Source organism: Cardiocondyla obscurior, linkage group LG07, assembly GCF_019399895.1.
Source record: "Cardiocondyla obscurior isolate alpha-2009 linkage group LG07, Cobs3.1, whole genome shotgun sequence".
In the NCBI taxonomy this organism is placed as follows: Eukaryota; Metazoa; Arthropoda; class Insecta; order Hymenoptera; family Formicidae; genus Cardiocondyla; species Cardiocondyla obscurior.
In genome coordinates, this window is record NC_091870.1 from 6,745,491 (window position 1) to 6,763,013 (window position 17,523).

Genomic DNA, 17,523 nt, shown 5'->3' on the forward strand with positions numbered 1-17,523 from the left:
CAATATTACGGCAGGGTAAAAAAAAGGTAAAAAAAAAAAAAATATGCGTGCAAAGGAAATTTGCTTCGGCACGATCGTATGTATCGCACAGTCATCGACAGGTCGGCTTCATATAAGGTAAGTAGTCGATAAGGCGGCCAAAAGTGTCCGCCAGATAATTAGAAATATGTTAATCTGCCGTGGCTGCTAATTAGTTTTTGGCTAAATTTTTAATTAAGTCTTAAGCCTGGCCTTATTAAAAAAAAAAAAAAATTAATTTTTCTTTTTCAATAAACAAGTAAAAAAAAAAAAAGAAATTGGAAATTGACTCACTTGACACTAGTGTTCGTAAAGTGTAAAAAAGATAATTTTATAGCAGCTTATAAATTCGTGGGTCCTCACGTTCGTCGTTACTCAACAATTAGCTGCCACAGAAGTGGCTGTGCCGCGGCCGTATTATGCCATCACCTGCCGAGGGAAAGACCCTCGGCCATTTTTCGCGAGCCTAATAAGGCGGCACTAATGCTCTCTCGTCGCTTTCTCGCTCTCGCGGCCTTTAATGCGTCGCGTTAATACCGGACTCATCGTGAAAGAAAATATTTGCTCCGCGACGTGGAAACGAATTCACGAAACGAAGTGGAAACAAATTTATAAAGCGTAGGCGCGGAAACGTTAGGCACGATTTGTGCACGAATTGCGCGTGCATCTCGTTAGATTATTAAGCATAAGCGCTTTGTTGAGTAGTAAATTTTATAAATATATATATTACAAGTATTTTCCAATAAAGAAGAAAAAAATTTGCTTGATTATATTGTTAAATGCACAGATATTTATCTCGGTCTATCGCTTAAAGAAATTAGACAACTGGGCCGTAAAAGAACTTTTTACATATATTCTAAATTAGTTAAAGACAAATATATGCATATGACGAAAGTAAAAGTCTACTAAGAAAACTAAGGAACGTAAAGAATAATAAAGTTCTCCAGTTGGCGTAAACAGTGCAACAATATTTTGTATAAGAAAAGATAAGACTACTATTGTGTGTTTCATGGATCTCAAATAATCCTTAAATACTCAAACAGGTTGACTACGAATGGTTCGTCCTGCAAACAAGATTAGGGCGAAATAAATACCGCCGGTCACAAAGATAAACCTATGTCGGTATCTTTTCTGAAATTGACTTTACTTCGTTTTAGGCGCCCAAATCGAGTTCTCAAATTTGTCTGAGATCTATTTGTCAAACGATTTATTTGTTGCGGTCCGGTTTTATCTGTGGACCTTTTTATTTCCGAGCAGGTATCTTCTCTTAAAAATATATCGAGTGTCTAAAAAGGCTCAAATTCAGACGACTTTCTTGACGAGATGTAAGATATTATATAAAAAAAAAAACCTATAAAATTTATCTACTCAATCTATCGAGTTCAGCTAACTTATTGTCAATTCAATTTTTGATATATTTAATTCAAATAATTAAATATTAAAATAGTTGTACAAGCTGGCACCCGCGATATTTCGTGACGTTGCTTACTTTCATCGGATCTTCACTCGAGTCGTCCTCGATCTCGGCGCGAAACGCTGGTTGCGACGTAAGCTTTCGTCGGGGCCGCCCTAGAGACGGCGTTGACAGAGATTTAGGGAGTGCTGTTAATGTGGAAATGTTATCAGGTAAGATCGAGCGCGAACTGGTATCAGCGCGGCAAGGGGTACGATAATCGTGTTATTTAATCGCCGGCACTTTTCCGGGCGCGAAAAAGCCCGCGAGGCGTTTTACACGCGAGGCGATTGTCGGACGGTGTGCTAGTTTAAGTAGGTGTTTCACCTGCTCCTGGTATTCCTGGAGCAATTAGCGCGGCGACGCGGCGCGCGGTCCCGAGAGGGAAAGAGGGACGGAAATCACTTTAATATCTTTCTACCTCGATAGCCGGCGGCGCGACCGGTTTATAAATACGATGAAATGACACCGCTTTATGAATTGTCGGCGTAAACGCTCGTTTCTTTTCTCTCCTTCCTTCGATTTCGCCGAAGAGACGACGCCGATTACCTCGTCGCGGTCGTAGGCGCGATGAAAAACGAAAAGATCGTAATTATTTCCAGCGACTCGTCTCCACCTCTCGCCATTGAGCACGCTACTATTAATTGTCGAACGGGACTAGTTCCTTATGAATATAGATGAAGGGAAAAAGAGGATCTCCTCTTCTCGGTTACCGATCGGCAGAAGGAATCGAAAATCGCGCTGGGACAACGTCGTTTTTTGATCTTTAAATTTTCTCAGGACATAATTTGTCATTAAATTTGGGATTTAACGTGTTTATATAATATATTTATCTAATATATCTGTTATTGAATTTATAAATATGCATATTAGCGAGATTGTAATATTTTCTTGACGATTAAAACTCTTTCGTCTGAGCGCGTTTAAAAAGTAATTAACTTCTATATTTAAAATTCAAAGTTAATTTATTCAGTAATATATTTTTATAATCTACGTGCATGTAACGCGAAGTTTCTCTTTTTGTCTTATTGGCGACTCAATTTCTTCAAATTAATTGCCTTTAAAATCCTGCGTGCCATTTCCATGCGAATGGGATTGATGGGTTTGGAAAAACGGCAATCTCGTGCGGAAATTTCGGAAATGTATGAGTGGCGGATCACGTTCTCGGCGCGGCTAGCAAAAACGACGGTAGAATCCTGGGGCAATTAGTCGATATTTTAATGCGCAAAAAGCCGACCCCTCGTTAGATCCTTTCGCAGCGGAGGACCGAACGCCACTTCTCAAAAGGCCATTGAGAAAAACAGAGTCGGACACCGGGACCGATCCGGCACCTTGTTAGCGCAAAGATTCCCGGGTTGACAGCTTCGAGCAAAAATAACACGAACGTTAACCCGTTTCCACTACGAGGTATCGCGTGAATCGACCGGCCGTTTCAATTCCCGACAAGATATTGCGATCCAATCGTCGTCGATTAATTAATAATTTAACGGGCAAAAATTTATGGGTCAAACAACGCAAAAAAAAACGAAAAAAAGAAAAAAAATATTGGTTTTCTTTTACTCTACTTATTATTAATTTTTTTTTTTATTCTACTTATATTACTAATATATCTAACAAATATTATAAATAATTAATATTTTCAAACAGACGATCTTCGCGATTTCTTCTCCCCTCGCCATGCCTCGCCCGCGATCGTATTCGGGTCACGTCAACGACGATTGAGAAGCGTTTGAAGACCGCAGCGCGCCGAACAATCTCATCAGCGCTTTCTCGATCGCCCGATCGCGCGCTTGCAAAGAGCCTCATTTTACTGCGGACGAGAAAATGCGACAGACACGCGGAGGGTATCAGATCTCGAAACGGCAGTTGTTAAGGCATCTACGTGTCTCTATGTCCCGTCTCGTCCTGGGGGCCCGACGAACCGTCGTGTCCTGCATAAAACTCCGCCGAATTGTTTGTTCACGGAAATTCGACCGAACAAATAGAAGTGAGTATTCTCGTGCTTTATATCGCCACGATAGCTTTTCGGCGTACTTGTATCGGGCGATGATACGCGAGCATCGAAGCAGTTATGTTCGCGATAAAAATCTTATAAGAATCTTACAGGATTTAAAAGGAAAAAAAAAAAAAAATCTGTCTAGCGTCAGTCGTCTAGTCACTGTCCAGCGCGGACCGTGTTTGTAAATAGATAGATATCTAAATGTTTTTTACCGCGGCCAGTCTACTGTTGTGTTTTGTTCTGACCTTACGCAAAGCTCGACTGCCGAATTCGCCGGACAAACCTGTTCTTGCCGCCCGTCGTCCGCGCGTCCTTCACCATGCGAACTTGGAGCGCGAGATCTACCGGCTGATGAAAATACACGCACGTACTTACACTATCGTGACGGTCGACGAGTCCGGCGAATTCGGCAATCGAGCGAGCATTGCGTAAGGTCAGATCGCGCAGTAGACTAATACACGGTGAAAAACATTTAGATATCTAGCTTTTCTAGCTCGTTATTAGTTCGTATAATGAGTGCTACATTTCTGGATAAGTGCTGAACAGTTTTGCTAGACATCCACGAGATGAACCCACGAATCGGCTAGCTAATTATTAGATAACGGAGGGAATCAATTTCTACTCGGAGTAGTATTTTTTCCGTTTCGCGGATACATTGATCGAGAGTGCCATAAAAAATACTGAATTTTTATTGTGAATATTACAGGAGATAATTTAAATTACGAAAGCCGAAATGAGAAAGCAGTCTGGACCATAAAAACTCAGAGGACGAAGCGATTGAAAAGACTGTGAGCACCAATACTTCAGCCTGTAGGCGTATGGAAGAAAAAAAAAAAAAAAAAAGAATCTTGGCCGTGGAGCAATTTTTCGGTGTCGTTTATTCCGCCGAAAAAAAATCGACTGAAGACTCAAAAGGACCTCGATTTCGCGACTGGTAGATGACATAACCGCGGATAACGTAACTTCATAAATAAATTTAAGACGTTTCAATATTTATTTCAAAGCTCAAAAATAATGTACGAAGGGATTTTTATTTTGTACGAAAATTTAACGAAAATACACTATCTATTCGTGATAACATATCACATATCATGTTAAAAAAGTTTTTAAATGAAATTTGAGATACGCAAAAGTCGCAGGAGCATGTAATATTTCACAGTACTTAAACGATGCGTCGGGAAAGTCACTAATAAATTTCAATTTGCCTCGTGCCGAATTTCCATTCACGCTAACGTATCTAAACACGGGATCGTAAAAGCGCCTGACAAGACCGCGTACTTAAAGTGTTTGACGCATCAAATTTACCCCTGATGGCACCGGGAAGGGACGACGTGAAAAAGAGAAAAAAAAAAAGATCGTCACGCAGACTTGGTCATCGACCATAAGGGGATGATTTGTTACCGGCCGTTGTTACCCGGCGCGTCCAATAGCGCGCTTCATCGTCGAAAAATACGCCAATGATAATGCACTCGTGGAAAAGAGACGAGGGAAGAAAGAGAGGTTAGAAAAGAGCGGAAAGAAGAGTAGGACTCTCGATATCCATCGGATACACGGGGTGTTCATATTGAATTACCCTTGTGACCGAAGGAAGGAACCAGATGCATCGTCATAGCTAACGCACCGCGACGGCCTTCCCATTATGTTTGTTTATTTATTATTAATAGGAAATTCATAACAATCACATAATAGGACCCGCGTGTAAAAGGGGCTGCGCTCCGCGGCGAGCATATCGTCACGCTCGGCGCGTTTCTCATATAATAAACGCTTTTTTTCCGAAGTAGTTTTTCTAGGGTACTGCGATAGTAGGTACTCACCATCAGGAATGGCGTTCGTGGTGCTGCGACGGCGGCTAGCGTACGTGATTTTGACGTGATGTGCGTCGAATCTCACACGAAGCACGTGCGTAGATGTACCGCGGAGCACTGATTACCGAGGACTGAGGGGGGAACTACTACTACTACATTTCCCGTACTCGGCGGCCGAGAGAGGGGGAAGTCACGTACGTCAGCCGCCGTCGCCGCTCGTCGCAGCAAATAAACTTGATTCATCTCATAATTTTTTGTAATTTTAAAATAATTATTTTGTTGAAAAAAAAAATGTATTCTAAAACTTTTTAATTTTTATTTTGATTTTACTCGTCTACCTAATGTCAATACGCGCACTCAATGGGAGATCTTCAAAGTAAAATAAAGACGTCAATTATCGGGAAGTACTTGGGGAACGTTTTGTTCGACGTGTCTTCAAAGCGACAGGAGCGCATTCGCGCGGGCGGAAACGCACGTTTGACGCTCGGGAATTGAAACAAAAATCGGAAGGAAGAAACGTGAAAAAAAAAAAATACTCGCTCGCAAATGCGAAAATGGAAGAGAAAGGTATCGAAAAATGGCGCGAGACTTCGGCGCGGGGTGGTGGCGCGGTGATAAAAGGGTGGACGGCGATTTTGCGCGTTTTCCCTCCACTTATGGCCGTCGCTCTCCCGACCGATGCCCTCCCACCCCCGTTTTCAACCTCTCCCCCCATTTCCCACCTCTCAAAAGTCCCTTCGTCCTCTACCTCCACCTCCTCTTTCACCCGCTGTGCCCCCGTCCCCCTGCCCGCCACCGTGTTGATGTGAACTCAAGGGTGCAAATTCTCGCTCGTTCGAAATTCAGGACAGGAAATTAGACGGGCGTCTCCCTCCCATAGAAATACCCGCGAAGCGTGAGAGATATGAGGACGGTACGGCGGGGCGCATCCCCCCGCGTCCTGTATGGCGTATCGTGGTAACCATCCCTCACCTCCGTCCCGCAACCCCATCTTGACTGCCTTCGCATATAAACGCGCGCGCACACGCAGGCATGACATGAATGCCGCTCCGGATAAGTGCCTGATATAATAAGGATGCTATGGCTTTTGCGGCTTTACGTGCCGCTCGCTCGCGGAGCTATCATCTTGTCGTGCCGCTATCGAAACTGTATGCCCGAAAGGGGGCGAAGGAAGTTGCCGCGACGCTGCATTTACTTGCGGGCTAGAAGAGTTTCCTAACTGGCACTACGTGGATCAGACTAATTATCATGTATCGTGATTTATTTAGTTGATATTTTCTAATATGTTGGCTATTACGATATACCAAAAATTTAATGAAAATAAATTTAATGATACTGAATAAATTTGAAATAATATAAGAAAATTGTAAATTTTTATTTAATTTAATTAGATTAGATTAAATTTTAGGAGAATAAGAATTTTGCTTTATAGAAAGAATTTGTAATTTGTCACTCTTGTAGTGACTCGGGAAATATTCAAATTTTCTGCATATTCGCACAATAATTTTTTTCGGAGATTTTCCAGATTGGATTAGAAAGAAACGAAGCGTACAAAACAATTTATTTAATCTGAAAGTAGATTTTAAAGGAATATCCAATTTAATCCCGTTTAATCCGTTTTTTTCTTACCTGCGTAGCTTTCTCGAGAAATAAAAAAAAAGAAGAAAAAATCAGAAAACACGAAGCAAAGATCGTGAGAGGATGTAAAGAGAAGCGATTTTAAGTGATAGATCTATTGAGAACGGTAAGCGGGTTAAATCTTTTGTCAACTATACTAAATCCTATAATCGGTTAAGTCCAGCTTTGCATTGTCAAAACTTGTCAGAGAGAAAAATGACGGATCACGATGTGAAGTTACTAATGGGTGGTCCACACATTTTTTCAAAATGTGCTTCGTTAGAGATTACAGATGTTAAATACAATTATATTAACACGATGAAATTTGTCAATCTGTAAAATTCCACGAGAAAAATTTTACGAAAGATTTATATCTTTCTCGAAGAGCTCTTTGTATTCTTGATAAAAATAAAAATACAAAATAAATATAAAAAGAAAAAAAAATTAAAAAAAAACCTTTTATATAACCAAATATTACATTTAAAGAATACGATTTTTATAACCGTGATCGGAACTATGATTATTTCTTATCATGCGTGATGAAAGGAAGCAGTAATGCACCCGGCAGAAGAAACGTAATTGCTCGGCACCACAGTAACTCGCGTGAAAGCGTGCAATAAAACGCCGACTGATAATCAGAGGGAGTGTAACTAGAACGGCGTCCATAATAAGCACATTTTTTGCTTATTATGCACGCTACAGCACTATTGAAATCGCAATTTGTATTATACATTATTTAGATGCAAATTAAATCCGATTTAATTGCACGTGTTGCAACATTTATTTTCGTAGTTATCCCATATGTATATTTCATAGATATTGTAAAGATGTCTTTATTTAGTTCGACGTCATATTATTTAAAATAAATCTTTATATTTATAATAAACGGCATGTTAAATAATTATTACCCAAGATAACTACATATAAGCGTCTTTCTTTTTCAGACATTTCGGCCTAGTAAAATTGCAAATATGATAATTTAGCGATTTTTCTTTCGATATAAATTGGCACAGACAAATTTGACTTTCTTAAGTCACTTTTACTACTTGCTCTCTGAAATAAACTGGATAGATTGATGACGTTGAAATTTTAAAACGATTAAATCCGACCCTGATGATGACTATGGTTGGCTACGAGAATCGTCAGGTAAAGACGGACGGACGCACTCACACACGCACACGTGGGTTTCGTTCTCTACCTGCGCATATACGGCGTTTATGGTACAAATTAGTAGGCAGTTATAAATGACACAGTATCCTTATTATCGTCTTGACCTTATTTCGTCGCCATGTACGAGTTACGAGTTAATCTGCTTTGTAATTAAAAAAAAATTTGAGGAAATTCTTTATGAAGATAACGCGTTAAAAATATAACATTGCGCTTAATTACGAGAAGAGAAGTAAATAAGCCTGTTATCTTGGCGATTAAATTTCGGTCAACAAAATTAATTTGAGGTACAATTAGATTCGTGGATTTTAACTTCGGCAAACAATTTTCCTTTACATAATAATACAGCGGCCGCATCGTCATTAATTAAATTAACAAACTGTTTGCTACGCGCGTCATTATATGTTCAACTTCGACGTAACGTTATGACAAAATAGGTATAATAATAATTTCGTAAAGAAGCGTCGTAACTGTTACTTTAAATTATTGATAATTTAAAACCTAATGGTTTTACTCTGCGAGTGAAATCGTCGCGGTAAATGAACAGACGGTGAAAATGAGAATTTCGGCCATGTCTTCTCGGTCCAGCACGGAAATACAGTTCGTTCGCGCATGTAGGTAGGTAGGTAGGCATATCGATTCGCAGTCGAACGTCAACCCCTCTCAGTCTCGAGACTTCCCTCTCAGCGTTCAGCCCCTAAATCGAGTCGTCGCGTCGCTCCGCGTCGCCGCGTGTCGGGAGATTTTTTGGGGTTCGTCTGTAGCGCGCCCGTTTGTTCTGACGGCGCGCTGAGATTCCATCGTCGCCCAACCCGTCCGTCATATTTACGGTGGCTCCGTCACGTAACTTCGCGATAAGCAAAAACAAATGAGTCCCGATAGGGGTCCGATAAAGCACCGGCGCCCGCGCGCCCGCTGAATAAAACCTCGCGGACGTTCCTTCCATTTTCGTGGAAATTGGCTGGGCCGCCGTAAATTTCATCGCTCGGAAATCCGCGCGGCGTCTATTTTCGCGGCTTTATCGGCATCGATGCCGAGCTCAAAAGACATATCAGCGAACAAGTATATCATATGTATCGTTTATACCTTTTTGTATTAATTTTTAATAATTTCTGCTGGGCGGAGAATACGTCAGGACGACAATGCGCGTTTGTTTCCGCCGATTTAATAAAGATTCCGAACAGGCGGAGTTATCAATCGCGAGTTATAACTCGACAGTGGATATTCGGTATGAAACAAGAGCGTGATTGTCCTTCGTCAATTAGTATGTAGAATGCCTTGTGACATTTAATGACGCCGTTCAATTAAAGGCAAAATATAGACATGCGATGTTGAATTGGTTCTTTCGTGCAACTGCCTTTCTAAGAAATTGTTATACGTCCATCGATATTATCTCAGGCGCGCGTCATACGTAACGAAGCAGAGATACGTAAGACGATTCGCCGCCGGTTAACTTTTCCCGTAGCTAAATTGGTAGACTTACAGCGACGCGATATTACGCTGGCTGCACGCTCGGCAATCGGGAAGAAATCACGATGGCAATAAAGAGGCTCATAAACTCCCGTAACAAAGCACTTCGCTATCTTTCGTTACTCGAGGCATTAATGTTTACAGGCCATTGACTTTTAAATTCGCTTCCGTGAGCATATCTATCCCGTTTTCCGCCCAAGATAAATTTGCGTGTCCGATTGGCGAGGTCGTAACTTCGTTCTCTTGAACGAGAAAATATACGTATACGAGAATTCATTTCGTTTCGTCGGAAATCGCTGCAGTTGTTCGAATTATAAGTTTAAGTCACCGTCGTATTTTAATTATGATCGCGCTCGTGCTCAACGTCGGTCATCGAGAGTCTTGCAGCACCGCGTGAAGGCCCGTCGAATTCTTAGAACCACCGACAATTCACGACCGATGGGTGGTCTCCGCAACCCGTGAGGTCCAATGTGTACCATTTCGCGCACTATAGCTCGCTTTGACATGTCCCGATATTTGCCGTATCTCCGCAGGAAAAAAAGTCCGGATATAAAAATTAAAATCCACCCACAAGACGTAAATATCGCGTAATTCAGACATTAAAAATCGAAATAATTTCAACATTAAATCACAGGACCATTTTTTACGTATCTTTAAATATGAAATCTGAACCCGCCAAGATTACATAAACAATTTTCAGGCCCCCGGGAATTTATGACACGGATTTTATTACGATATAGTACATATAACAATTACAGCGTCGTACGTTTAAAAAGTCCCTTACAATTCCGCTTATCGCTCGCGAGTACCCGTCAAGTACGTCAGACATCTCCACCCCAGGGGAACGATCTTGCTCGATAATCGAAGACAGTCGGTGCATTATTTATTTTCCGAGCGCGAAGGCGCATCGTCGATTCGACGGGCCCAATTAAGCGATATATCCGCGAGCCAAGGTCATTAGCTCATTAGCCATTGATAGGTATATTCGGTGCCCAATCAAAGGGCATTCTTCGGCCCGCGCGTATTCGTGCTGATGTCATCCGACTCGTGGAAAATCGACGTCCACCGGACGGACGTCTAACGTGAATCGTGTGGAAGGAAGACAAACGCGCGGCCGAGGCGGTCAACGAGGGAGAAGGTGCGGGAAGGATAAAAAAAAAAAAAAAAAGAAAGAAAGAAAAAGAGAGGAGGCGACGGCGCAAGAGGTCGACAGAACGAAAGAGAAGGACGGTTAAAAAGACGAGACGAAGGAGGACGAAAAGGAATGGAGAACGAGAGAGGAGAGGCTCGGTCTCGTCCGCGCGAGACTAGTTAGCACCTTCTCTTAGGCTCGTGAGCTCTCGAATCAAGGCGCGCATTCTGCTTGAGCCGGGCTGGTCTGCCAGCCACAATGCGGCATTGTACTTAAATCAGATTCAATTTGGGCCCCATTGAAAATTACGCTTAATAAATTATTTGGGCAATTCATAAATCCGACTGGCGCGCGGGCCTCTCGGCTGCCTCCATTCCGGCGAGAGAATTCCCGCTCGAAGGGCGCAGTTGCGCCTTGGTCGAAAGGACCCTCTTACTAATGGACCGACCGAAGATACCAGCGACTAAGACGAGCCAGAGACGTACAATTAATCGTCTAAATATCGAAAGATTTCGTATTAAAGCATCTCTAGATATAAGACATGAAACTTTGAAAAAAGTCCACAATTAGTATTCAAGAAATCGATCAGATATTTACTAAGCCTCTTATTTCGGGAATCACGATGCATTAGCTATTATTAATAACACCATTTTATAATTAAAAGAATATGCCATTAAATACGAAATTATTTAAATTTTGCTATTCATTTCGACGAACAAACTCACGAAGTACGATTGCAGCCGACAAGCCAGTGAAACAAACAAGTATCGGAGTGCCGTTGGAGGGGAAGAAAACGGTTCTAGTTATCTCCATTTAAACTATGCCGCGGGCAATTAATTGGCAACAAGATAAGCGACGGAGCAACATCGGCGGGAAAACGAAACCTACTTATGTGCGAATAAAGTGTGTATGCGCAACGCGGAGCGACAGTACACCCCCCTTTCTCGCTCCCAATCAGGATAATTAATTAAAGACTTCGTCGATGCTCTCAATTAAAGTTATACGTTAATGATTTGCAAAAACGTATTTCGTTGCAGCGCGGCGCAAGCATTATCTGCTAATTACAGAGACCTCGACTCGAGCCGCGAAGTAAATGAAGGAAAATGAGAAAAAACGTCCGTTGCTGTATACCGGTTCTCTGTTTGTGCTGCAACTTGAAACTTACATTCTCATCTGATCTTCACATTATTTTCTCGTAAAAACTATCTCTTTTTTTTTAGAAATAAAAACTGTATATTTTTAAAAAATCAAAAATATATTCTTAATTCAAAACCATTTTTATTTAATTTATAAAAAAAAAAATAACTCAATACCAAATTTTATTTAATTAAAGAATAAAGTCGGATTATTGAATATGAATATGCTTAGTACATATATTCTATATAAAATCTATATAGAATATATGTACCTTTCTATATAGAATTAGGCGGCACAGAAAGTTTCGACAATAGTATCTTTTCACGATTGGGCGGTAAAGAATAATTTTTTTCTCTTTAGTGATTAATATTTTACGAGATTAGATGTTGAATCGAAGCAAACGACGTGACGTGACGTAAGCGCCCGTTTCCGGCGAAACCGCGGCTCAAATATCGTTAATGCAACCAGTTGTTTTCCGTTTAAGCAGCTGTTAATTGGCAGTGACTAATTACGACGTGTTATCTGCGAGTTATCGCTTGGGCGCTTTTGCTAAGCGTTATGCCTCGGCTCTCTCCGCGCTGTCGTTAAGAACGGTTACGTTTGTGATACATAACGCAGATACAATATATCTGTCCAACGGAGGTCTTTCTCAATTCTGTCGCGTGAATTCGCAAGCACATATTCATTGTGCGGCTTCATCGAAAACAACGTTACCAGCCACTATTGACATTGTTAATGAACGGCTCTCGTCAAACGGCAACGTTTAAAAAGACTTAATTTTTAATTAATTAATTAATAATTGTATCAAGCTGGAAGATATGCAGGCACAAATATCTTCTCGTAAATTTAGCAAGCTGTTAATAAAACGAAAATATAATTTATCTTTATTTGTACATATCGTGACGAGATAATTGTTCAATCTCTTTCGTGTTCTACGTCGGTATTTTTGCGAATCAATGCAACGAGCATATCGTCCGCGTATACATTTATTTTTGTTAGATACAGTCGCGTTATAAATTACTCAATTTCTTCTTGGAAAAAAAAAAAAAAAAAAAAGAATCTTCGGAGATTTACCGCGTTGAGTAATTAGAATTTGTTCTCGTAAGGACAAAGTTTAGCCCGAAGCTTTATGCAAATTGTTCGATCTTACAAATGAGGTGTAGAATGTTGAGACGGGAAAGGACAAGGAATGTAGCTGTTCTCGAAACGAGGGCGCGTCGGCCCGAAAATTCGGCGGAGGGAAAAGAAAACGAAAAGATGCTGGGCCGCGGCGGTGAATTGGAAAACAAAAACGAAATTTGCGCCGACCAGCCTCATCAGGCCGTTTCGACGCCACGCCTTGGCGACGAACTCGTAGAACCCTAGTTTCGTTTGGGCCAAACGCGTCCCGTTTCATCTCGCAATAGCAGTCCGTTAATTGGTGGTACAACCGAGAAAAAGGTGATTTCTTGTCAAAAACTAATGAGGGTGCGGGCGCCTCTCACGTTTTCCGCTATTAAAACGATATTACCGCTTTCGGCGCTTTAAAACTTTGACGCTGATAATTAAATTTTAACGCAAAATTTGTTTCTTCTTTTTAATTATTAATTAACAAAGTAATTATATTAAGCGTCGTAAATCATAGGTCATTTATTTTGGCCGCAACATGTGTAGACACGTTTCACAAAGTTAATTTAAAAAACATTAATTTAACACAGATTAAGAAGTGAAAAGATAAATATAAATATTAAATGTATAAAATTTAATTTAAATTTATAGTTTTCAGATATTTTTAAATAACACAACAATTTATAAAAATATACATTTTGCTTCAATAATTTTGAAAACTATGTAGACTGTAAATTTTCTAAATGCCACTTCTTAATTCAATTTTTATATCTTCATACTTAAACTTATTAAAGCATATACGTGATTTTATAAATGCGGATGACCTTACCCGAGCAAATCGGGAGAATGGATCAACACCCCGTTGCATCGCCATGTTAAAGGACCTATCCATAAAAGATCTGACGCGTCATTGTCCTCGATATACAACCACCGAGTATTCGAAGTTGTTTAAATCGTTGTAAGGTTTCGGAGGACGTGGCCCATGTCGCTTCTCGCTCTCGAGTGGACGCGATTGTCGACTTTTTGAAAAGAGTGAAATTGAGTCCGACAACCCGAAACCCACAGTCCGGGCAGGTGTCGAAGCTTCTCTCTATTTTTCTCAAACGGTATCATAAAATCGTAAAGATCGAAATGTATATCGGACGACGTTAAATGACGCTTCCCGCGTCGTCTCCCCCCAAAAAAATAAGGAAAAAAAAAAATTATATTGCGCGCCATCAAATTAATAAGAACGGCTAACTATGACTAACGACGCTCGTAATAAATCTCGCTTCATGTTACACTTTTTACGGTCTGCCGCAAGATAAATAGATCGCGATGTGGCTGGAGGCATGGAGATCTCGAAAAGCCGCCGTTCGCGCACGGCGATGCCACCCGCATTCCCCCCCTCGAATTTCGATCGTGTATAAATTAATTTATCCCGATAAAAGTAGCCTTAATGAGTCAAATTAAGCCGGCGTGTGATATATGTGCGTTTGCGTGGCTGAGTCGATATTCGGACCGGTGTCGCGCACGCTGAGAAGTGATATACAGTTTGGTAATGGTGCAGGAGAATCCGACACCTGGTCCCGTGGCTCCTTTGTCAGTGGGTCTTAAAGACCGTGCCCTGCGCTACGAGAAGGCCGCATAAACTCCCGAGGCATTCAGTTAAATGGTTCTAAAATGCTTTCAAAATATGAAGCTGCGCCGAAAACCTCGGCGGATCACGAGACGCCGAAACTCGGAGGGAGATACAATATAGGTAGTTTCGGGAATAAAAATGCAGATTAGGATTAATACACCGCGGCGGTGATTCTTTGCCTTCGCTGTGTAGGCGTCGGAAAAAATAGAGGAGATAGTCGGACTCAAATTCGAAATCTCTCGTCTTTGACGGCAGAGCTTCTACTACCTATTCCGATCACCTATATTATTAATATTTGGATCGTAAATTATTCTGTTACCGACGCGGATCTACTTCGCTCGATTCAAATTTCTTACACGATATTCACTGAATCGAAAAGTATTCGAACAGATCGGAAGCACTCAAGAATATTGAAAGGGATATTATGTAATCAAAAGCAGTTTATAAAGAGAAAATTGCGCTAATGAGAAATGGCTTCATTCGAGGGGTTTCGTGTAGACTTTCATTAATTTACGATCACGCGATTTAGAAAATTAGACCAGATATTGCCTCTCAATTGCAGGAATAACTGCTCGTAAACACGCCCACCGACATTCGATTAGGTAAATCTAAAAACTCGTTCTATTTCGACCTGCACTAACTTGAAAACTTTTATTGAGCATAGTCAGACACTCGTCATGCTTATTTTAATGTATATTTCTCACTTTAATTGTCATTAAGACGTAGTTTTAAAAGAAAAAACTTCGTGCAATGGAAATCAAATAATTTAGAATATTTACTTATATTTTGCGGTCGAATGTAATATATGAATTTATGAGACCGAGCCAGAGACAAAGATTTAAAAGATCCTTTTCGAGGTTCGGGCCAATTTTGCGTGATACTTCTAAGGCGGTCGGGAGTCTTTTACACGGCGTGTCTAACATTCGGAGATGACGATCTGCCGAATGGAAACAGGATCAGTCCTAACAGCCTGCCGCTCCAGAAAACGAATGGCGAAAGGGATTTCCAAAAAGATCCTACACTAATTATAGGTTCGCCGGCTGGTCCACGATTGTTTGAACGTGTCAGCCCCTTGTTTGCGGCTTTCTAAACGTGCCGCTCTTCTCTTTTTAGATTTCCTCTCGCCTCTCGCGCGCTTTACACTTTTGCAAATATAATATATTTTAGCAGCCATTGACTGTTAAAATTTTTTATTAACCGAGAACGGACTCAATTGATTCTGCGTACGATTAATTAAATTAATTAAAGTGAAATTAAAATAAAATATGTACAAATTATCTTAAGAAATTAAGTAATTTAATAAAGTTTACCTGTTTAATAAAAATATGGTTTTTATAAAATAATTTAAAACTGGTCCTGCTCAATAATGTGTATTAAATAGCCTAATAATCTCTTTAATACACATCATTGAGCAGGATTAATTTTCAATTATTTTATAAAAACCATATTTTTATTAAACAGGTGAACTTTATTAAATTACCTAATTTCTTAAAATAATTTGTACATATATTATTTTAATTTCACTTTAGAATTATTGATGAATTTTTTATAACTAGCTGGAAGGATTGTTAAATTTAAAAAATGTTAATTAAAAATATAATAAGAGTAGTTTATAAATTTTTGAGGCTGAACACGCATAATCCACACTCGGTGCGTTTTAGCGATTGAAAATAACCGGCAATTCATTGTCAAAGCTAAAACTTCTACAGCATTCATACCGAGTGTCCTTCCAATGTAATTAACGACGGTTATCGAGGATGTAAAGGGGATGCTCCGGTAATTTCTAAGCGTTACACTTTTAATCAGCGCTTCACGCAAGATTGGCCAAGCGTGGCGTTTCGTACAATGAACGGCGGGACCATGCACGCCGTCGAGAAGGGTGCGGAAGTATTGTGCCTTGATTTAAGGCCGCTGCCGTCTGCGATTCAGATAAAAGCAACGTCGATTTAGGCCCCAGTGACGGCGGATCACCCGTCAAATATTATCCAGACACTGCTAATTACGTTAATCTATAAATTGACGGCTGAATAAGCCGTTTTCTCGCGGTTAATAGCGGTGCCCTGGCATCGACGGTAAGAGAACGCTCAAGTGATTCTATTAGTTACCGCGTATTGTTATTCAACTTAGCTAGCTACGTGTCTTGACCTCTCCACCGAGTCACATGAGTCAAAATCAGATGATATGCAGCATTTGGTTAATAATGTGCGTACGAGCTACATAGATGAGAGATTGGGGAAAAAAAAAAGTTCAATGTAGGCAAATATAATTTTAGAAGCGTAAACGCAATAATTCTGCGCGATATCAAGACGCTGTAATTAAGAAAGAATCTCGAACTTTGACCGATGGCCAGCGTCTCGGCGTTACGCATGAACAAACGAGATACAGCCGTAATCGCAACGATTTACCAACACTTGAAATTCGATACAATGAACGCATTCAAAGATAGTTTATCGGGTCGATGCGTATACGTACAGCATACGTCTTAAAGACCATATAAATTTATTGTGTTAAAGGGCAGAAAACATAATTGGGCAATCTCGTACGTAAATACGAGCAAATTAATTAATCATTTTATCACGATCACGCGTTATATTTAAATTTATCGCTGAACGGTCAGCCGGGTTATTTGTCTCTTCTCGCGTCCGCGATGAAAACTATCTAAATAAATAACTTTTCAACGAATTATTTTGGGACCGCGGGAGAGATTGAATTATGCATCACTAGTCAGTCCCTGAAATCCCAATTATAAAAATAATATACTAAAAATTAGCGCCCGATTAATTAATGCAACTGTTAGACAATCGGCTGCCGCGTGCGGCATCGCGTGCAAAGAGTTGACGAGCCGGCGCTTGCTCGTTATTTTTGGCGCTGAACAGCTGATCGCGACCCGCGGTCAGGCCCCGAGCGCGTGACACGGTGTGTCGGGCGGTGCGCCGTGTTGTGATCCAGCGGCGTGGTGTGCTGGATCGCTATCGCGCGATCGTTCTAGCCAATGCC